This window comes from Notolabrus celidotus, chromosome 3 (assembly GCF_009762535.1).
Source record: "Notolabrus celidotus isolate fNotCel1 chromosome 3, fNotCel1.pri, whole genome shotgun sequence".
Classification (NCBI taxonomy): domain Eukaryota; kingdom Metazoa; phylum Chordata; class Actinopteri; order Labriformes; family Labridae; genus Notolabrus; species Notolabrus celidotus.
The window spans coordinates 3338888-3363391 of NC_048274.1; the positions used below are offsets into that span (position 1 = coordinate 3338888).

Genomic DNA, 24504 nt, shown 5'->3' on the forward strand with positions numbered 1-24504 from the left:
ACCGAGAGCGGGTAAAATACCTCTGCGATGACCCCTGGTGGAAAAGTGTTTTTCCGCTACAAATTCAAAGTATTTTCCTCCAGGCTCGAGGGGCCATGTCCGGACTTACACGGCCGAAAATGAGGCACCAAGAGCGGGTAAAATACCTCCATGATGACCCCTGGAGGAAAAGTGTTTTTCCTCTCCAAATTCAAAGTATATCCTCCAGGCTCGAGGGGCCACGCCCGGACATACGCGGCCGAAAATGAGGCACTGAGAGTGGGTAAAATACCTCTGCGATGACCCCTGGAGGAAAAGTGTTTTTCCTCTCCAAATTCAAAGTATTTTCCTCCAGGCTCGAGGGGCCATGTCCGGACTCACATGGCCGAAAATGAGGCACCAAGAGCGGGTAAAATACCTCCGCGATGACCCCTGGAGGAAAAGTGTTTTTCCTCTCCAAATTCAAAGTCTTTTCCTCCAGGCTCGAGGGGCCACGCCCGGACATACGCGGCCGAAAATGAGGCACTGAGAGTGGGTAAAATACCTCTGCGATGACCCCTGGAGGAAAAGTGTTTTTCCTCTCCAAATTCAAAGTATTTTCCTCCAGGCTCGAGGGGCCATGTCCGGACTCACATGGCCGAAAATGAGGCACCAAGAGCGGGTAAAATACCTCCGCGATGACCCCTGGAGGAAAAGTGTTTTTCCTCTCCAAATTCAAAGTCTTTTCCTCCAGGCTCGAGGGGCCACGTCAGGACTCATGTGGCTGAGAATGAGGTCAACCTGATGTTCAGTATGTTCAAGTTGAATATGTTCATGTTCAGTCTTGTGCAGACATAATTTTGGAAAAAATAGAATGGTTCCTTTTGGTGCCGAAGACTGTGCAGAACTACTTTTTTACCCCTCAATAAAAATACTCAGGAATCGTTAGGAGAACTGATAAGGAATTGGATTGATAAGCAGAATCAACAAAGGCATCGACCTTGATAAAATCTTATCAATTCCCACCCCTAGTTTGTACCCTGACTTTCTGAAGAACTAAGAAGCAGGTGAGTTTTATGCTCATCTAAAGCCTGGGAGATCAAACCCCCTGACATGTTTCAGACAATAGACATGAAGCACTGGCAGAACCTGAAATGCAAGAGTTATTCAACCACACTTAAAACATGAGCAGGGACTTTATCCACCGTGCAGAGGACATGTGACAAGTGTCATTGTCACCAACCTCTTCACACACGTACACACAAACTCACACATATGCACAAATGCCATACTGTCAACGAGGAGAGAACACCGCCGAGGCACACAGAAGAGACATCCATAACATGCATCATTCAGAGGCATGGCTGCCGGCTGAGAGACTGCAGCAGGACGCATTGTTCTACCAGTGATATAAATACCAAGAGCGAAAAACAAAACAAACAAAACATGCATGTACACGTTCGCTAATGTAGGCCCAGCTTGGATTTGGATTTGCTTTTATTCTGATACTACAAAACTAGCAGGAGGCCTCACATACAAGTATCAGCTGCAGTCCATTCCACCTTTAACTAACACCAAGCGTATCAGATTTGATACATCAGTTTTTGAGACCTCTACATCATCAGTGTGATATATGTTTTCTGGAAAAGCCTGATGTATACAATCAGATACATGCAGTGCACGGATAATCCACCAGGTGTGAGTCATTCATGCACCAGAGGGACGTCACTGGAGACATCCAACATGGCAGCTGTGGATCAGTGATCCTCTTGAGGTTTTTAAGGGATATTTTTGCCACTTTTGAAAAAGTTTGGATGAAAAAAACTTTCAAATTGTTCCTGAAACTTCAAGAGGAATAGAAACTGGATTGATGTAAAACTAATTAATATTTCATTACTTAATTTATAGTCGAACTGTGTTTAAAATGTGTGTATTAGAATAGATACAGCAGGTATATAAGGCAATTTATCTGGAGATCTGTCAATCATAATTTTGATAAATGTCATACATTATTCCATAAAGCAACATACAGTCTTTTATTATTTAAGAACATGTTTGAATGACATAATGAGGTGTATTTAGAGTAGAAATTGAGATATTCGTAACATTTATTGTATTTTTATATATGTAACCTGCTGTATCATGATGATTGATGACTAGTTGAATGTTGCCATGGCTCACTAGTAAATAATTATCTTTTCCTCATTGATTTCCAGTAAAAATTGAATAATTCAGAGAAGAAATGTACACTAAATTAGGTTTTTTTGCAGTGTAGTAGATACAAAATAGGTATGATGTTGTCGTGAAATATGGAAAAAAACATTTTCTTTGTTTGAAATAAATTTAGGAAAAATTTGAAGGAAACTCAAAGTTTAATAGGCTGAAAAATTGGCTTTTATATGTTTTAGTTTGTTTAAAAAGGAAGAAACTTTGAGCAAAAAATGTGCACCAAAATGCCTGATATATCAAATATGATGCAAATTAAAACTTGTATGAAAATTGCTATTTAATATCTTTTTTTTTGTATTTGTCAAAATGTATAATAAACACTCAATTTTCAAAGAATCAGAATTTTCTGGCAATTATTAGATGGTTCAGGCTTTACAGGGTTAAGAGATTGAAATAAACAAGTTATTACACATACTGAGAATTTATATAGATAGATAGATAGATAGATAGATAGATAGATAGATAGATAGATAGATAGATAGATAGATAGATAGATAGATAGATAGATAGATAGATAGATAGATAGATAGATAGATAGATAGATAGATAGATAGATAGATAGATAGATAGATAGATGGATGGATAGATGGATGGATGGATGGATGGATGGATGGATGGATGGATGGATGGATGGATGGATGGATGGATGGATGGATGGATGGATGGATGGATGGATGGATGGATGGATGGATGGATGGATAGATAGATAGATAGATAGATAGATAGATAGATAGATAGATAGATTTACTGAGACACACATACTGGGATTTGACATCCTTCCCCACTGGGTGAAGATTAAGTCCTTGTTGCCATCCAAATCTCTCACACAGTCGCACATCATGGTGATTAACACATCCCTAACAGAACACAGTACCTGGGAACATGATGTTTCATACTAACCAAAAAGTGAAACACACAACAGACATCACATTTCACTGAGTTCCAGGAATCAATTCAGAGTGTTAGGTACAATTTTGGTTCATTGCTCCAAAATGCTCCTCAGGTACATAATTATACGAAGCACATTGAAAGGTGATATCATAATAAAATAATCATGTTGCAAATGAGCCCATTATACTTGCAGGATCTGCATTTTCTATAAAACATGTGGTGCGCAGCAGGATTTGATGGAAACATTAACGGAACACTTGAGGTATGTTGGAACACGATAAAATGGATGAAACAAATTCACTTAAGGATGAAATGTTTGTAGAAAACTCGACCTTTCAACTCTTTGAATTTAAAATCACAGCTATGACAGGCTGAATAATTCACGACCTGTTACTGCTGCACACTTTGTTGTGCTGTGACACTGTAATGTTGAGGAAATATTTACTCAAGGTGAATTTAACAACCTGTGAATTTCATCAACGGTTGCATCAATTCTTGCATAGATCAGCTCAGATGGCTCTATTGATTGTTGTTTTTTTTTAAAAGTAAAATTGTATTGACCTCTAAAAAGTTTACACCATTCAAAAACAGATTTCTTGTCCCTTTAAAAAAGTTGCAAAAGAATTACAAAGTAGACAAAGACAACCCTTTAACTCAAAGCACCTGCACTGAGCCTCTGAAGGGTCATGATGCAGTCATGATGAATTAGCAGCCTAATTCAAGTTTTGCTCTCTATCAAGACCTTAAGTCATTAAAGTGAGTGGGAGCTTATTGAGCCTCTTCACTGTGGCTAACACCACTGTGTCTGATTTTTAATGGGGAAGGGGAAGCAAGGTCACTCTGCAGCCGCTCGGTCGCATTCAATTCAAGTAAGACAAAATGAGATCCCTGCACTTCAAACTCATATTAGTGTAAGATGTCCTGCCCACGCAGACAACAAAACACATGGCCTTAGATAAAAGCAGCTTTCAGCACGCACACGTTAGAGATTTATCCACTATGCTTTGCATTAAATAAAGTAATAAAAACACTACACACACGTACAAGAAAGGACTTTAAAGTGATTGATAATGATTGTATCACACAGGATTTACACAATGCAGGCCTCTGCATGCTGATACTGTTCCTGGGAATGAGGGACACAATATGCATTAAATATGACTAAAGGAGGAGGCATTTAAATGTCAACATTTCCTTTTAAATCCCCCTCAGTTCCTCAAGTGCCTTTCCCCAAAAATAAGCCTTTAAAACTGCATAATAATGTTCAAATCATGCCCTGCAAAAACATGCAACATCACTTCTACTCAATGCTGTTCTTATTACTGTTATTATTCTAATTGTTCAGACAGACATAGACATGGCTGGAATAAAATGTCATAGCTATTTAATAGCAGGTCTAGTCTGTACTTTTCAAAATCATTTTTCTAAAGAGAACCTGCTGATGAATAAGCCATGTGCAAAGATAACACAACGTTTACTTTCTTCACTTTGTGTGGTTTGTTTGGGGAATTTTTTAACATTTGCGTGCAACCCCCCAACTTTAGCAACGCTGTATCCTCACCGTTTATTACCTTTCGTTAGCAAATCTTCTCTTCAAAGTCTTACAGATTCCTTTGTTAGTTTAATGTCAGAGGTTAAAGAGGTTGTTAGAGATATTTACAGCTAAGTTCTCAATTGAAATGCTTTCTTGCTCACCTCGCTAATTGGTGAAGCTATGTCGGCCTTCGAGGTCAAGAAGCCCCTGAGCTCTGGAAAATACTATGATGCTCAATTTGTCATGTTTTTAGCTTTTCATACAAATGATCTTGCAAATAACAAAAAGCACTCTTTTTCTTCTTCTAGAACACTATCACTGGTTGATTTTCACCTGAGCAAACACATTTACATGATTATGTTGCAGTTGTCTGGGTGTCATGGGTCCCTGGGTAGCTTCAGCATCGTCTTTGATGTCTTTGAAGGTGTGGGTGTTTCCTTATTCCAGAACCCGCTTTTTCCTACAGGCACGTGTTGGGTTGATTTTCACCCTTTTTTGTTTCTCTCTCCTGCAGCTGTTTGAGTGTCAAGGAGACTGTGCCTTCACCAGGGAAGTCTCAAATGTCCCAGGAATGGGTGGACCAAACACAAAGTTTCCAGTTTCATCATTTTTTTGTTTTAGACATTTTTGGTCCCAAATTCCAAATTTCCAGTAATTCTGGAGCATTTTTATAGGTTCCCTCCATGATAATATTTTTTGGTTAGACATGGAACAGTTTAAAATAAAAGAACATTACTCTAATTTGTCATGTATTGTCATATTTTGATATATTTTGATGACAAGTACTTTTTATTGGGTATATTATATTGGGTAAAAAACACCCGCATTAGTGATGGTGTTGTGTTCTAGGGTTAAAAAGCTGCTTTTTTGGAGGCCATCCACTAAATACAAAAAGACGGTCTGTACAAGTTTGTCCATTCTGTGCTCCCGTAGAAACATTGCACTGTAAAATGGCAGTCTTTGTAGAAGAGGACACATTCCTAATGTTTGTATAAAAAGACTCATTCTAAGTTAATAAAAACAAAATGAGTGTTGCCTTCAGGTGACTCTACACTAATTCAAACAAACTAATGAATAGACGTCCTCCTGCTGTGGACGTTCCAGACTCCAGTTGATACAGACATGCTTGACTCCAGCGGCAACAGCTACTACTACTACTACTAAATGTCTCATACAAGCGGCAACCTCTGGTCTAAAAGTATGAGTCCAATGCAGAAGTTGCTAAAAACTGCAGTTCATCGAGGATGCGCTTGAGGCTGGCTCCGGAAGTACAGGAAACCACATACACACCACTTCAAAAAAGACGATCTTTATAGCAGAAATAAACATGTTAACAAAAGAGGAGTGTAGTCTGGATAGTTAATTTCTCAATCGGCACACACTGTACAGGGGTGAATTTTTTCATAACGCAGCAATTTCGAAGATATTGAGATTAAAGGTGACATATCACGCTTTTTTCATCAACATATATTGGTCTAAGATGTCCCCAAAACATGTCTTTAAAGTTTATGCTCAAAAAAACACTTTGAAATCAGATTTTGGTCTGCCTGAAAACCCCTCTTCTTCAGCCCTCCACAGAACAGTCTGTTTTCTCTCTAACCACGCCCCCTCAGGAAGTGCATGTGGCCTCGTCTCTCCAGCACGTTTATCTAATGTTTACATGTTGGCTGAATATACACGGCTGCTCACAGGCCCGCGTTACTTCAACCCTCTGAATCTGATCCAGAATCTGATCCTGACGGAGAGGCGCCTGCAGCAGGACCTTTCTGAACGATTGGTCGCAGATTTAGTGTTTCTTGTTGTTTTATTTATCAGTATGTCGACGTGTCTTGGTACACAGTTACAAACATGTAGCTATGTGGCTATGCTAACTAGCGCTAGCACTTCTCCATGATAAATAAAAATCATCCACTAGATCTTCAAATTTGCAGACGTGGGGAGTAAAACCGACTGTTGTGTTTATTAAGACAGCCTACAACTAGCATGCCTCCCTCCTAAGCTCCTTGTTAGCACACATGTGTGCAGGGAATGAAAAATGGAGGAGGGGTTGAGTTGTATTTTATACAGTCTATGGGCTGAACAAGCTCCGAGCTCTGACTTCTGCTACAGACCGGATGTCGTTGTGACGTAACAAAAACACGGAAGTCTGAAACGGCTCGTTTCACACACATTTACAGAAAGGTGGAGAAATCAGACCAGGGGCAGAATGGATTCTTTTCATTCTTGGGGGGTTTGTAGACATGCCAGGGACACATATTTCAGGTAGAGAACCATTAAAAAGTCGATTTTGCATGATATGTCACCTTTAAGAGTCCTCCAATGAGAGGCACAGCTGACTTGATTGACAGGCGGGAACACTGTAGCTGTTAACTAGGAGGCTCAAAGCCCGCCTCTTTTACACAATCACTCAACAGCAGCAATATGGCTCCCGCCGACGATATGCATCAAAACAGAAACAGCGCTCCAGAAACTGATCTCTCTCTCTCTCTCTTATTCTCCTCTATCCCTCTTTCCAGACCCAACTTGGATGAAGCAGATGTGTGTCTAACATGAGTCTGGTTCTGCTCGAGGCTTCTGCCTGTTGAAAGGAAGTTTTTCCTCGCCACTGTAACTAGCTAAATACTGCAAGGTGCAATGCTCATGGTGGATTAAGGTGGGGTAAGACTCAGTCTTACTCCACCTTAATCCACTTGATGTTGTCTTGATGTTGGGTCTTTGTTAATAATTTGACATAGACCTGCTCTGTTTGTAAAAGCGTCTTGAGATAACGTTTGTTGTGATTTGGCGCTATACAAATAAAGATTGATTGATTGATTCTATTCCATACCTAATATTTTCAATTAAACACTATACCTTTAAATATTACAATAACTTTGAAAGGATACAAAGAGCACTCACTTTCCAACTATACTAATGAAACAAGGGGCCTAATATTTGCTATGATAATTCAGTGTTGATAAAAACACACAGACATATGAAAAGGGTCGCCTGTATTAAGCATGACAACTTCTAATGTAAATAGATTTCTGTTTTAAATCTCATTTAATAAACATTCACTTAACATATTAATGTAGACTGACAAATTGAATTTGGATGAGTCATGTGAATCAATGGGCATCCTGTATCAGATAAAATAATTTTAATTAAAGGAAAATGAGAAGACATTAAAGAAAAGACGTTTTCTGATTCCTTCCCTTGCCCATTGAATTCCCTCAGCCAATCCCAGGAGCGCACAAACCAGACCTTCATTGGCAGCTCGGATTTACACAAAATGAGCCAATGGAATTGAATTACCTCCCATACAGTCGGCTGTATGGTGGGTATAGCAGACGGGAGTTCCTGTCGAACCAGAGACACCCGCTTTCAAACGACACCCCCTGTGTGTGTGTGTTAGTGTGTGTGTTTGTGTGTGTGTGTGTGTGTGTGTGTGTGTGTGTGCGCAGAGGGGCCGTTTGGAGACAGTGGGAGGAACGACACACACGAACCGCAGAAAACTTTCACTCATACTGTACAGTGTCTCAACTCCTCAGACTTACAGCATGTCTGTTTCAGAGTCCGACGATGATTCAGAGCAGATGCAATCGGAATTTGAGGCTGACAGCGAAGTCAGCGACTGTAGTCTGGATGAGGACTACATTCCCAGGGGGGTGGCCCGAGGATCCCATCAGTAAGTAGCCTTACAGAAAGACACTGCATTGGCATCAATCCTGCAGAATGCCCCGTTTAGACATTTGAACTTGGATTATATCTCACCTTGGAGTGATGTTTACAGTACTTAAATATATGTGACCTTCAGCAGTGTTGTGATGGTGGGGTTTGAATGATATGCACGCAGAGGCAGGACGCAAATCACGCGCTTCATTCATAAAACAATTGCAGCCCGACCTCTTACGTGTGTGCAGCATTTACACTGGAGCTTGTGCGTACTCATGCGCACATGATAAGGCAAAACGTCCGTGCTGAAGATGCCAGTGCAAACAGGCAGGTTGCGATGTAGACGTATAGGAAGGGAACAATGGGAAAACAAAGACAAGCCCGTCCAGGCGCAGTGTATGATGTGCAGGGCTGTATAGTAAAGCATCACACGTAATTATGGTGTCCACCCTGCGCAGTGCGCACGCTACCATCTGAATTCATGGAAATAATGCAAACATTAATGTGGCCTCAACAGAACAGAAGGCCCGTCATATTCTATAGATGATATTACGCAGGGGCGGATCTAGTGTGTTTAATGGGGTGGCCCAAGAGCAGGAGAGGAGGGGGGGAGGGGGATACTAGACCTTGTATCTGTTGCACACTTTGCCTGATTGGGGAACATGGTTTAATTTTGGATTAAAAAATGCAGAAAAATAAACATTTGTATGTGTTATACAAAGTAAAAACCTCTGGTCAGCTAGAAGGAACAAAGTGTACTCTTTTAATCTTTTTATCATTTCTCATCAATTATAACAGTTAAGATTGATATTTGAAGAAACAAAACTGACATTATCACAATTTATTATTGATATGACAGTTATTCTTATTAGAAATAAATCTGTAAAATCAGTTTGATTATGCCTTCTTTGAGTCCAGAGGAATTAAATTATTGAATCAAGTAATTTTTGATTTAGCCACGACTTTGAGGTGTCGCCTATTATTAATTTTATATACTGCAAATTTAGTAAATCATCATGTTTACCACATTTTGAATTACAGATATGTTTGTATTGGCCTATACATGAATAAATGGATGACATATAATTTTTCAATGTTTCAGAGTGCATGGGAGTGGTTATTTTTTTTTGCTTTGACAATGTTACAATGTCATTTAGCAGACGCTTTTATCCAAAGCGACGTACATAAGAGAACAAGAACAACACAAGCAAAGATCTAGACAAGAGGAAACAAGATCAGTAAGAGTAACAAAGTGCTTCAAGTCCATTTGGGTGCAGGTAATGCCAAGCAGTGTAAAGGCAATGCACAAAGTAAATAAGGATTTTTTTTTGTCTTAATAAAATAAGGAACATCTACAATCTAGCAACCAAACAATTTAACACCTTCCATTATCATCATCAACAATTAACTCATAATCACCACAATGATGACCAAAGTGCCAAGTGCTTTTACAGTATTGCTTTTGAAGGAAATCATCTACAATCACATAATGTTATGTCATATTTATCTTTTTATATATTTTTTCCAGAATGATTTCAAAATATTTGATTCCACTGGAAAAAGAAAAGAGCACTCTTTAACTGTTTAGGTTTATACATAACCATGTTTAACAATTACATTAATCAGAGTCCTCACTTCTATATCATAAAAAAATATCCATAACTTTCATCTGTAACTCTTATCTATTAATTCAACATTAATTAACACTTACGCCTGAGACATAAAGAATACTTATTCCAAACTAGTCTGTGAATGTAAGTATGGTAGGAAACCTTACATGTGAGGGATTTTCTGTATGACTTCTGTTCCTCATGTGCATCATATATTATCATACCTTTGTTACCCTGTGACTCTTTAAAAAGTGACAGGTGCCTGTCTCTAAGGGGAACCTGGACACATGTGGTGGGAATGCAGGAAGACAGAATATACAGTTTCAAGGTTCCCTACAACCACCATTCTTCTGGATTTGACCCTAATAAGAGGATCAAAATCCATTTCAAAGTGTGCATGTACATTGTGGTCAGATTTGAGCCTGAACTGCCACAATGTACAAACACATGCAACATATCAAAACATTTGTAATATTTTAATTTGATGTATTTTGTGTCAATTTGGGGAAATTCTTCTAACTGAAGGCTAAAAGAAATGACATTTAGGGTACTTTCAAAAGTCACAACTGGCCAACTTTGACCAAAAGAATAAAGCATACCAGCCATTAGTGTTTCCAGTAAATTCTCCTCTAAGAGAAGTTGTACTTGACTATTTTTTAATTCTGTAAAATATGGGTCTCAATTGTATCATTAATCCATTTTTATCTACTTCATAAACAGGGAAGACTTCACTGATGAGGAAACTTCAGATGAGGATTGGAACAGTACACCCGCCAAGAGAAGAGCTACCAGGAAACATAGCCGCTCTGGGACTCATTCCCCAGTGTCATCGCCACTGAAATCCCCCTCAAAGAAAGGGACACAGAGTCCCCTCAAGAGGAAGATCTGCAATGCATCTACACCAAACACTGGCGGGACAACCTTAACGCCACGCAAGAAAAATCTCAGTGGGAAGAGGCAGCTTTTGAAAGAGGATGAGGAGGGGGATGATGGAGACCGGTGGCACAACGCTGATGAAGAAGATGTGGAGCCTACACGCCCAAAGTTCAGACCAGAGAGGGACGTTGGGCCGCAGCTGAACAGAACTTCAAACTACACGCCACTTGATCTATTCCAGCTTTTCTTCTCCAAAAAAGTGATCGACACATTGGTGAGAAACACCAATACGTATGGAAAAAACAAACACAGAGGTGGGAAGAAAGGCTGGACACCAGTCACAGCAGCAGATATGTACTCCTTCATCAGCCTCGTCCTCTACATGGGCATAGCACCGCTCAAAGCCATGAGAGATTACTGGAGGTGTTCTCAGCTGTTTAGCTTGCCATTCCCTGCCTCCATCATGCACAGTGGACGCTTCTTTCAGATCCTGGGAAGTCTACACATGAATGATCCTGCTGTTGAAGTCGCCAATGACCAGAAAAAAGGATCACCAGGGTATGACAGATTGTGCAGGATAAAGCCACTATATGAGCAGATTGTGGAAGCCTGCCATACTTTTTTTCATCCCAACCAGCATATCTCCATCGATGAACGGATGGTGGCGAGTAAAGCAAGGATATCATTTAAGCAGTACATCAAAAACAAGCCCACTAAATGGGGCTACAAGCTTTTTGTTTTAGCAGACTCGGAGTGTGCCTACACCTTGAACTTTTTCGTGTACACAGGAAGAGAAACTCAACCATCAGGGAAGGGGAGCAGCTACGACATTGTCATGAGACTGCTGGGCATCCCTCATCTGGGTAAAGGGTACAAGCTCTTCGTGGACAACTTTTACACCAGTCCAAGACTCTTCAGTGACCTCCTACAGAAGAAAATCTGGGCGTGCGGTACTCTACGTTCCAATGTTGCTGGTTATCCCAGAAATAAAAGGAATGATATCCCCCGGAAAGCACCAAAGGGGACCATCCGCTGGATCAGAAAGAAAGAGGTGTTGTTTGTTAAATGGTTAGACACCCGGGAGGTAACAATGTGTTCCACTATACACAAGGCGTACAACAATGACAAGGCAAAACGCAATTTAAAAGGTCCAGATGGTCAGTGGGCGGTAACTGAAGTGCCAATCCCATGTAGCATTAAAGATTACAACAAGTACATGGGAGGTGTTGACCTCTCAGACGCTCTCATTGGCTACTACAACGTCCTCCATAAAACCAAAAAATGGTACAAAACGTTCTTTTATCATTTTGTGGACATCGCCACCGTCAACGCCTTCATCCTGCACAAAGAGATGTGCAAAATGCAGCAACGGACAGTGATACCTCAGAAACAGTTCAGGGAACAGCTGATTCTGTCCCTGGCAAACATTGGATCCAGTCCAAACAGGTCAGCTCCCAAGAACTTCATCCTGCCTCCGCCACCTCTACTTCCTCCACGAAAACTCCTCAAGTCCAAGACCGCCCCTTCTTCTGCCTCAAATGGACCAGCCACCTCTGATTCTTCAGCGTCATCCGCGGAGACCCCCTGCGTAGACGTCTCTCCACCCATAAGTTCAGGTCACCTGCCAGTCTACTTTACAGAACACATGAGCAACGTGGATTCAAGAAACCGGGGCACTATCGGGAGAAGAGCGTGTGTAGTGTGCAAAAAGAAGTCTCCGATCTATTGCAGGACTTGCCTCAAAACGTTGTGTTTAAATACTTCAAGGAACTGCTACAGCGAGTGGCACAGAGACAATGGTATCTGTGCCTGAGTAAGTACACTGAGCTGTGTACAGTCAGTATGGATGGCCTGTGTGTGATCCCTGTGGCAGAGGGAACTTCTTTGCTCATTCATTTGGTGTGTCCTTTTTTCTAGAGTGTGTGCCTTTGATTACATGAAGTGAACAAGTGTGAGCTTCAGTTTGATCCAGAGCAAAAACTGATATATATAAACATGCCTTTCACAGGTAAGCATGACACCCCTGCATATCAGTCTGACAGATATTTTTGGTGGATTGGTGAGCAGCTCCAACAGAGTGTTGAACAGATTTTCTTCATTGTGAAACTGCAATGTTTAGTGTTTAGCTTGTTTAATTACAAGTATTTTTTTTAAGGAAGGGAGACCTGTATGGATGATTCAGGATCCAGTAAAATCCTTGTTTAAGACACAGTTAGGAGTTTTAACTGTTTTTGAAATAGTCTCCCTTTAATCATGATGCCTCTTTATGACCTGCATCATAAAATGAGGTCATCTGTGACAAGATTGGTCATTTCTTTTATTCTGCCAGTCAGATTTCCATGAAAAAATCTGAGTTGAAGTTCAGCACTCAACGTGAAGTGTCTGTTTAAAGCTCTGTTGGTAAAGATTGGCTTTAATAAGTAAGTTAGCAATCATTAGGATGTTTTTTTCTAAAGATACATTTCCTTTGACATATTTTTTTGCCCTCATGGATGATACTGGAGCAGGATTAGCAAACAGACGTATGTTTTCTGTTGGAGTATTCTTTCAGATGGAGAAACTCTACAACCAGGGCTTTGCTAGCTTACAGAGAAAACCGGCTATGAACAGGATTTAATGTTTATGCTGGTGTGTGAATTAGGGATGTGAATTTCAAGTATTTTCTGTGATCGATCACAGATAAACAATGCCAAATGAGTTTTTCCCCTGAATCAAATTTTCCTTCACAACAAAATGTATATAACTGACAGTATTGAATAGCTACAGATCATATTGAGGTGTTCAAAATGTTAAACACTCTGAATATCAACATATGGAGCACGCTCATAATCTCCACGGACATACAGTCATAAAAGTGAAGGCTCAGACTTCAACAAGGGAACTGAACAGAAACATGTTTCAGACTCACAGTGTCCAGTTTTCTGTCCACTCATTCTTATTGAGAAACATAAGCATGTGGACATGGTCAGGTGTCAGCCTGGAGCGCAACCGAGTCATTATCAGTCTGACGGCAGAGGAAAAAAAGCGCTCGTGGAGACCTGTCACTCAGCCCCAGCCCCCAGCTGAGCGTCTCTGCTGTGTGATACACCTTCAGTCAGCTGATTCACATCCAAACATGCTTTAAACTTCAAACACCTCCCTGATAGCTGAATGAAATATGAGACCACATGATGTTTGTTCCATGTGATAGAAAATCAAAACAAAAAGCGTGTTCGAGTAAGTTCTTAATCAATTAATTGATACTCAGTTAATTGTTGACATCCCTAGTGTGAATGCTGTACTGCTCTTTGAGGACTTAAGAGTTGCACCATGTGCTGTGATGAGATATTAAACCACAATACATCTGCTCACCTTTTGTAAGCTAACGATATAAAATCAGAGTTTACAAAGTTTAGTTGTGGTCACGTTACAGTTCATTTAATACAGATACAAATCAATACATGACCTAATCACTCTGCATCCTCCTGAACACAAGGATAGTATTCAGAAGAATTTGCTTCCATAAGAAAATGCATGCTTTTGCAAGAGCCACATCCTTCTGTCAGAGGGTGATAGTGCTCAGGAAAATGCAGTCTTCATCCTGGAAAACCTTTGCCAATTTCACCCAAAAAGGTCATCAAATTCAAGACAACATGCAAAATCCTTACAGTATCTTGAATTATGATCTACATTTTTATTTGAGGTCTTGTTTTATAAATTGTAGACTGTTGTGCTGCTAGTTCCACATCGCTCTGTGTGCCATGACTCAGACAGAAAACAGGTGAAGATGTTCAGGTGACAAAGTAAGCATCATCTTGTGGACTCTGAGGAGGCACCCCTAAAGAAACTAAATAAACATGAAATACATGCCAGTTTCTTTACTGACATAATTAAGTGAATACATCTCACAGGCCTCTTCCTTGTTCCAGTCGTTACTCATTCAGAGTGTCTCTTTTACTCTTCATAAAAAACATTAGAGAAATTATATGGGGTTGTAAAGTGTCTTACAAACCAGTCAGTGCATTTTACTGCCTGGATTAATCTTAGTGAGAGCCCAGTGGCAGCTTTGCTCAGGACCTCAAAAAGTGAGTTATCACAGAACAAAAAGAAGGACATGTATCTTAAATAGATTCATGTCTACCTACCTCTCCTCCTCTACCTGAGAAAACTGCAGGAAAAATGGATACCTCAAGTCATCTTCTCATGCAGCCTGAAATGACCTCCCTGCTTACAGATGCTGGGATGTTGCTTCATGTGAACCGATGTAATTGCAAGATTTACAGCAACTCTCAGGAGAAACAGGAGTCACACTTGAACTGTTGCAAACATTAGCTTTTAAAGCACAACTAAGTTTCTCTTGTGTCGATCCTGAGTAGGTTTTGGTGTTTTTTTGACATATGATGCTTTCTAGAAACACTAATGTAAACAGTTATTCTTGTCCTTGTCTTTCTTGACTTCTAGGGTTTAAACTGTGGCGTTAGTGTATGCATACGTTTGACTCCCAGCTAATCTCTGACACTTCTAATTACTGTACCTCAGCAGCTGAGGATTAACCCACTTTGCTTTCTGCTTGCATTTAACATACTCAGCTGGATTTAGCTTCTTTAATTCAAGTTGCAACGACTCCAGCGATGCGGCTCAAGTTGAGGAGGCACGAGCACAGACTGCAGTCAGCCATGCAAAGCTTTTAAAAGGTGCTTTTACAACATAGTGTTACTGTATGCCTCCTGGTTTTTAGACTTGATGAAAGCATCTCTACACTGTACATGTGCATGGGTATTAACCACAGTGAAACTCATGGTTTTTACTTGCTGTGTAGAAGTTGCAGTGAACACTTGAAGAATCAGGAAGGCTTTGACTGTGCTATTTCTTTTGTAACATGCTTGACACTGATTTCACAGAGACCACTACCTTACAAACTTTACAAATGTTGGTCCATATTATGCATAGTGTGATATAAATGCATACACTGTTTGTCTAGTCTTAGTCTATGTATTGTCGTATTCTCCTCTCTTGTTATGTGATTGAGTTTTTATAAATTAATAGATTTCTTATAAAGAGGTTGAACCTTTTGGCACTTCATTCAGACTTGAAACAGTACTGAAGCAAATATCAGCACTGCCATGGACCTCAGTACTTCTGATCAACTTCATTACCTCTTTAAGTCTTCCAAACTTCTTTTTTTAAGTTATATTTTTGGCCTTTTGCTTTTATTTTATAGGACAGCTGAAGAGAGACAGGAAATGTGGGGAGTAGAGAGCAGGGGAAGACATGCAGGAAAGGGTCGCACCGCCAGGAATCGAACCGGCGACCCCTGCAGCTTAGACCCCTAGGCCACCAGTGCCCCTTAAGTGTCTCTCTTTTTAACCAACACTGTAACTATAACATTGTCTTACATGTTGAATGTATTTTTATGTAGAAACGACGGTCTTCTTGTGCACGTTTTGTAAAAATAAAGCACGGTCTAAGAAAGAAATCTGTTTCCAGTGTTTTTTTTAAAAGAGTTGAAAACTCAATTTAATGATGAGCAATGGGACAAGACAATTATTGTGCACATCCTCCCGAGGGGATCTTTGCAGACATGAGTGAGTGACGCTAAGTATGTAAAATGATGAAGTGGTACATTGTGAGTGTTATGCGAACATCACATTTTTCATTTGCTCTAAAGTGATTCATCATTTTGTGGTAACTGTGCAGAAGTTCCAGCCTTCTTTTTCAGGATGTTTGAGCGAGCTCACATTAAAGTAATCACATTTTAAAGTCAGCTCTTTCTGTCATCCTGTACTCTGGAAACTTTAGTGTTTTATCATTCTTTAGCAGCTGTGTTGGTGCTAGCAGAAAAAAAAACTTCCTGTGTTGGACTGATGGAAACTTTGTTCATTCTCCAAGACGTTGAAGACGAGGGCTCTATGGGGCTGTAATGTACACAGCTGCTGCTAAATGTGTGGGCTGTCTCTGTCTTCTTTGGTTTCTGCATAAATGTGTGAAACTGAAAGACGCTCTATGCCTCTCTCATTAGTCCTGAAACAATGAAGTGATAACAGTAACCATTGTTGATTATCTCAATCCATTAACACTTTAATTGTCACACCTGCTGTCTCAGTTGGGAATTAGGCGACAATACTAATCTTAATATTATTGTACCTTAAAGCATGTACAGTGCTGTTATGGCAGCTCTGTTGTCAACATGTTTCTTGTCTTTTAAACTTCACTCAACCATTGCCATTTCACTTCTAATATTCTAGCTGGTTGCCAAAACTCACTCTTAACCAAGCAGCAACCTAAGGAGGTGCTAAAAACTGCAGTTCCTCAAGTGTCCACTTGAGGCAGGCTTGAAAAGTGAAGAAGACTCCAATGAAACCTCAACATTCAAAATACATGTTCAGAGTTCAGTTCAGGTCTTAGCTACTATCTCTCTCTCTCTCTCTTCCTTTATCTTTCCATTGTACCTGTTATTGTTTTTTGAGTCTTTATTGTTGTTTTGTATTATTATGTGTAACTACTGTAGACTGTGTTTTAATATGGGCCTCTTAAGTGTTCACTGACAGTGAAGCCAAAAGTGTTAGAGCCCCCCCTGCTGACTGGCTGCAGTATAGTTCATGAGCCCTGCCTCCCTCATGTTTACAGATGAAACATGGGTCAAACTTTTAAATCAAAATACCTGTCATATATTTTCTTTCTCATGCAGAGTTTCTGTCACTACAGGTAGTTAATTTGTCTCATGAGGAGAGACAAGAGTTTATTTTTCTGAGTTTAGCTGAAGTTATTTGATGTTCAAAACTGACAGCTCTGCGCCTCCTACAGTGTTCTATACCAGATTATCATAGTAGAGGAGAAAAGGCGAGAGAAAATGGAAAAAAAACAGCTGGGTCATTTCTACTCATGTCTTCGCTGCTCCATCACAACATGTCAGCACCTATCGAGGCAGTTTTTTGGCTTCATAGCTCATGATGGGCAGAAATGAAGGTACATAATCCATTTTATCTTAAGTCAATGCTCCTGCTCGAAGGAGAGGCTCTTGGGGCGGCAGTATCTCAGTCCATAGGGACTTGGCTTGGGAATCGGAGGGTCGTCGGTTCAAGTCCCAGAGTGGACAGAGTTTGGCAAATGGACTGGTGGCTGGAGAGGTCCATTTGCCTGGGCACTGCCGAGGTGAGCAAAGCACTGAACACCCAACTGCTCGGGTGGCACTGGTTGATGGCAGCCTCCACATTCTGACATCTCTCCAAAGTGCATGCCCATAGCATGTTTGTGCATGATTGCATGTATTCAAACTATGTGTGCATGTAGCATGATCAAAAAAGAACACAAGTGAAACATTTTATTTATAGAAATGTAAGGAATGTTAGCAGTCACTTTAAGCAGAGACCAGATTAGGGGGCCCTGACCTCCTGGGCTTCTTGGGGCTCTGTCTGGTTCTTTGATTATCCATGCATGACGGTTGGAAGTCTTTTGAGAATCATATGCTGTGATCAGTCATCCAGGTATTTGGTAATAAAACAATTTCTAGAGCTAGCTATCAGATCTATGGACGGAGTGAAGAAACAACTTTTTATCAGGCAGGGGAATAATCCCTTAAAATGAAACAGCTACAGCGTATAAAGCTGCAGTAAGGCCAAACACAGGTCAAATTAATCCTTTGGTGATACACATGTCATAGCACTTTTCATTAGAGGGGTTAGACTTCACTAAAGGCTTTGCAAACAGTCTATTATAGAGCAAGATAATCTGTATGCAAATGTAGCCGCAGATATTTTGCCCACTTAAGAGGGAAGTGAGCTTTTTAAGAAATGCTTATCAGGGTGATGCAAGGAATAAAGAAGCTACGTGAACTCTGAACTAATCCAGCTCCAGTCTGATGAAAGCTCTGTGAGCACAGGCATTAGCAGCCAGGTGGCAGCTACAGAGCTGCTCTGCCTGTGATTAATAGCCTGATAGCTCCCGTCGCGGAGGCTTTGTGGACAGAACATCCACTCAGGTGGAGCTATGTGATGTGAGCGTCCCTCTGTGATTATATACCCTGTGTCTGCAGATAAGAGACTGTTTAACCTTCTGCCAGTCACAACCGCTGACGTTATTTGGTTTCCCTCTGAACGTTAAATTGGGAGCAATTCTTCGGGCGCTGCGTCAAATCTCATATCTCAGTCCATAAAGCAGAAACATCAAGAAGGCAAACTTTTGTTTCCATTTCACAGGAGATTCATAATCTTCAGTACGCGAGAGCAAGCTCCGTCTGTGACAAAATGTAATGTCCTCAGATAAAATAGACTCTGTTTGAGTGCTAATATCAGTGCTTATTCAATCCTTCCACTGCATTTGGAAATATTAGCTTACATTTTCTGTATCATGGAGCATTTCCAGGTGTGACACTGAAACCAAGTGCTTCATAAAGTTAGACTTCTTCCTCCTGCATGGAGCATGCTGAGTTAGCTGTGGATTCTCAACACCCATCCTGTACTTCTGAATAACAGGAAAGCAAAGACAATGAATGAATTACATCCTCAAGTTGGACCTTATGCTCTGACACTGGTGGAGGTACAATCGTTCCTTGTTGACACAGATAGAAGGCACTAAAGGAGGAAGGTCTTTGATCTCAAAATGCCCGCTGCTCCATTTGTATACTTAAAGGTGACATATCATGCAAAATGGACTTTTTAATGGTTCTCTACCTGAAATATGTGTCCCTGTCTACAAACCCCCCGAGAATGAAAAAAATCCATTCTGCCCCTGTTCTGATTTCTCCACCTTTCTGTAAATGTGTGTGAAACGAGCCGTTTCAGACTTCCGTGTTTTTGTTACGTCACAACAATATCCGGTCTGTCACGGAGTCAGAGCTCGGAGCTTGTTCAGCCCATAGACTGTATAAAATAATACTGAATCCCTCCTCCGTTTTTCATTACCTGCACAAATGTGTGCTAACAAGGAGCTTAGGAGGGAGGCATGCTAGTTGTAGGCTGTCTTAATAAACACAAAGGTCGGTTTTACTCCCCACGTCTGCAGATTTCAAGATCTAGTGGATGATTTTTATTTACCATGGATAAGTGCTAGCGCTAGTTAGCATAGCTACATAGCTACATGTCGTAGCTGTAGCTGTGTACCAAGACACGCGTCTACATACTGACAAATAAAACAACAAGAAACACAGAATCTGTGACCAATCCTTCAGAAAAGGTCCCGCTGCCTTTCTGGCAGAGGTCAGTTTTACTCCCCACGTCTGCAGATTTGAAGATCTAGTGGATGATTTTTATTTGTCATGGATAAGTGCTAGCGCTAATTAGCATAGCCACATAGCTACAGGTTCGTAGCTGTGTACCAAGACACACGTCGATATACTGATAAATAAAACAACAAGAAACACTAAATCTGTGACCAATCCTTCAGAAAGGTCCTGCTACAGGCGCCTCTCCGTCAGGATCAGATTCTGGATCAGATTCAGAGGGTTGAAGTAACGTGATCTCTGAGCAGCCGTGTATATTCAGCCAACATGTAAACATTAGATCAACGTGCTGGAGAGCCGAGGACACATCCACTTCCTGAGGGGGCGTGGTCAGAGAGAAAACAGAGTGTTCTGAGGAGGACTGAAGAAGAGGGCTTTTCAGGCATGCCAAAATCTGATTTCAAAGTGTTTTTTTGAGCATAAACTTTAAAGACATGTTTTGGGGACCTCTTAGACCAATATATATTGATGAAAAAAGCGTGATATGTCACCTTTAAGCCCAGAAAAATACAGAAATGAGTGAACTGATGACTTGTACTTTTAATTAAAAAAGCAAGGTTGTCGTGCTTTTCACTGAAACATACCATTTAGCAACCATGATGCTGAAAAGGAAGATGACATGGAGACAAAATAACTCAGAGAGCAGACATACAAAGCTGTCGATACCAGTTTATATGCTGATACTAAAGCCATGCTGTTCATCTAGTTTGAGACACAGGTGATCACACCTGAGGCTGTCAGAAGGTTAGTGTTAAACGTTCCTGCCCCCCTAAATATTCCTGCTTGAGTTCAAACATGGACCTGTTCCTCCAATCAACTATCTGAGAATACAATTTACCCACTTCTCACCAAACTGCTTCTTTCTTTTGATCCACTGTCTAAGGGTGCACTATCCAAATCATCTAGTAACATCTGGATGCAGACATGCTCACCTCTGGACAGTGTTGCCAGATGGGAAATGTAGAATCATCGTACCAGAGACTCAAAATTATGGTATTTTGGGGAAAATGAACGTACACCCATCATAACCAAAACAACAAGCTTACTTTTGAGTGATATAGTCACTCTGTGTTTAATAGCGTCCTACAGGCACTCACAACTTTGTAGCTTCAGTACAGAATGGTCACATAAGCAGTTATGATCAGCAGCTAGAGTTGCTAACTCCTCAGTGAGGAAAGTAGCTGTTGGCTGTCCTAAAAGGTGCTACATGTTGCTAAATGACATCATCACTTAATTTGCATAACTTGAATTGTAATGGATGCTGCAGGAGAGATGTGTAACATTGAGGGAGAGACAAAAAGAGATTAAAAACACCCTAAATCTTTTTATAACTACACTGATACATTAACAGTCTGGATGCAGAGGGGTGAACGCCTCCTGCTCTGAATGCAGCCTGGAAAGGACTCAGAGCAGCATCCACTGCTCGTTCAGAAGAATAAGAACGATACATGCTTTCACGTCTGTCTCCAAAAGTCTCCATTAACACCAGAAAAAGTTGTTAGATTTGTTGGTAGTCGCTTTTTTGAAAAAGAGTCGCTATAGGGGTCTACAAAGTCGCTAAGTTGGCAACACTGACAGCAGCTCCAACTCAGTTGTGTTGCACTAATGTGTCTGGACTGAGCTCTCATGGGGGAGCATCATGATTGACTGTCAATCAAACGCCACTCGTATCTCACACCTCAACCAACGTCACGTGGTAAAAGGTGCCTTTAGGGTTCACAATAAAATGTCTGGCAGACTGCTGCAGGCTGATTGCAATCACACGTTCACGAAACGGTCACATTTTAGTACATTTTTGGGGATTATTGATCGTACAGAGGGCCAAATTATCATATAAATACGATAATTATCGTACATCTGGCAACACTGCCTCTGGATGACCTGGGAGCAAGAGTCTCACTCTGTGCTAACTTCAATTCAAGGTGGTCCACAGGGCTCACATGTCTGTGGTAAAGGTGGCTAGCATCTACCATGACATAACTCCCACCTGACTGTTAGGACAAAGGGATACCTTAAGCCTCCTCTTCTTTTCTTTTCTTTTCTTTATTTTGTTTGGCTGGTTCTCATGTGGGAAATTGGGATTGGGGTTCAGTTGTCACTGGTTTGTCCGACACTGTTAAACGCACCCATGAAAGGGGCTTGGTCTTGTTTGTTTGACGTCACCTGATTGAAGTGATGAGCCGCAGCTGGGAACTAAAGAGGATGCCAACTCATCAAGACGGGACTCAACCAGAGACGACCACAAACCTTTGGAGAACCAACAGCACCTTTTAAAGACTTATCCCAACCAAACAGAACAACTATTAAACTCACAAGAAGACGCTTGGGCTCGCCCCTCGCCACCCACGCCGACCAGTATATTCCCCGGCAGACCAGCACAGGTGGGCAGACCTCTTTTCAGTTTTCCCCTACTGAGAACCAGTCCTACCCTTCACCCTCGTTTGATCACTGTTCATGTTCGGGCTTTTAGGTGGCATTCATACCTCAACTCAGGAAAGTCCGTAACACAAATGCAAAAGTAAAGATGATCCATTGGCTGTGCCCTAAATAACAGATCTCTGGAACAATCTCTTCCAATCCATGATATTTATGAAGAATCTACTGTCGCCCTGTTTAGCATTGCAGATGGAGGCATCCCTCATCTGACAGCTGCAGAGCACAACAGTTGCCTTTGCTTTGCTCTTGGCCAGATGTGCAAACTTTCTTAAATGGAAGGATGCTGCCCTGCTCACACTTGGCCAGTGGATAGGACACACTGTCCTGTTTCACAGTGGATATAAAGTTCTATAAGACATGGGAGTCCCTTTTAGTGACATTTAAAATTGCAAAACTCAATAAGAATATTTTAGTACCTGCTTTTAAGTTGCATCCTATCTGGTTTATGATCATACCCAGAAGAAGAGAAACCTGTCATGCCTGGATGGAATCATCTGACAATCCTTGAAGGGTTAAAATGTCAAACTTGTCTGCTGAACTTTGCACCTGTAAGTCACCACATCACAACTTGAGCAGTGAAGCAGAACATCAGCTTGGAGTAGCAACATTTGTTCATCATAAGAAACAAGTGGCACAAACCCCTCATCGTATTATTCACTGTCAGCCTGATCACTGACCCAAAGCTCAGCCGTTCAGATGGACAACATATGCTGTAAAAACACTACGTGCCCTGTCATTATGTTAATGGTGTTGGGTGTCAACACCCTGCTGTTGCTGCACTCTGACAGGCTGAGACCTGATCACATCATTACACACCATTACTGTTCGTAATGAAGTCAACAGCTCCCAGAAGAAGAAGATACAGTCGCTGCTCTCTGACTCAGAAGATGATCTAACATGTGAATGACCCAGGGCTCTGATATCAAGTCACTCAGCTGTCCATATGCCTGTCTAGATCATTGGTTCCCAAAGTGGGGGGGTGGGTAGTGAGAAGCCTTCCAAAAGCAATACAAATTTAGACTTAAAAAAAAAAAAATGCATGTTTTATTTCATGCATTTCCACTGTCTGATTTAAATAATCCATGCTTTATTTAAACTACTTGCAGAATGTTGCATAACAGCCCAAACAGTTGACTTTGATATGAGTCCTGCCTCTGACAAGGCAAGAAAAGCCAAATATAGTTTAGGATTTGGGATGGCACAAGGGGTGGCCGAGATTTCAAGGGTGCCCATGCTACCTCTGGATCCCCCAACCTTTTTGACACCTCCCTGAGAAATGGTAATTCATGTATCTGACCCATGAGTAGCAGTAACCTATCAAAGCCACATAGGGTTTAAAAAATACTGGCTGTGAAACAAAGCAACATGAGAAACAAGTTATTATGCTAACTGTAAGCGGCAACCTCTGGACGCTAGAATTGAAGCCAATGCTGAAGTGTTAAAAACTGCAGTTCATCGAGTGTCCACTTGAGGCTGGCTCCGGAAGTACCAGAAACCACATACACACCAATTCAAAAAAGCCGATCTTTACAGCAGATATAAACATGTTTACAGCCTGGTACAAAAAACGAGTGTAGTCTGGATAGCTCATTCCTCTATCGGCACACACTGTACTGGGGGTGAATTTATATTAAGATTACCAATTTCCCATTATGAGAGGCAGAGCTGCGTTAATTGACAGGCGGGAACACTGTAGCTGTTGGCTAGGAGGCTCAAAGCCCCGCCTCTTTACGTCACAATAAGCTCAACAGCAGTTATGTTGAGTTCAACATTTCCAATATGGCTGCCGCTGCCGATTGGCTTCAAAACAGCGCTTCAGAAACAGATGGGTGACGCCCCGGATACTACGTCCATTATTCATACAGAATATATGAAAATAGAAATAGATTCAAGCCACAGCTCAGGCACACATGACAACAACATATCTGAGTTGTTACATCTCACAAGTAACACTGAATTCATTGGGATGTAAGAGTGTTATTTGAATCCAATCCATCGCTATAAGAAACAAGAAGCTGAACCTAAGACTATGAGTTGGAGAAAGCGTCTCTGTAGGATTGGTTTGTTGAATAAATGCAATGTAAAGTAACCTAGAGAGCAGGATCCATGTGAATTCAAAT

The 24504-nt window shown here is 41.0% G+C and overlaps 1 protein-coding gene and 1 long non-coding RNA gene across 2 annotated transcripts in view; one reads left to right on the forward strand and one right to left on the reverse strand.

The window, feature by feature from the left end:
* LOC117810657 (protein kinase C-binding protein NELL1-like) overlaps positions 1-24504 on the reverse strand; it is a 459515-nt gene that overhangs the window by 215647 nt on the left and 219364 nt on the right. The window lies entirely within an intron of this gene.
* LOC117810659 lies at positions 12305-16207 on the forward strand. The gene is made up of 2 exons (XR_004630816.1): positions 12305-12565; positions 15321-16207. It is a non-coding gene; the product is annotated as an uncharacterized LOC117810659 (long non-coding RNA).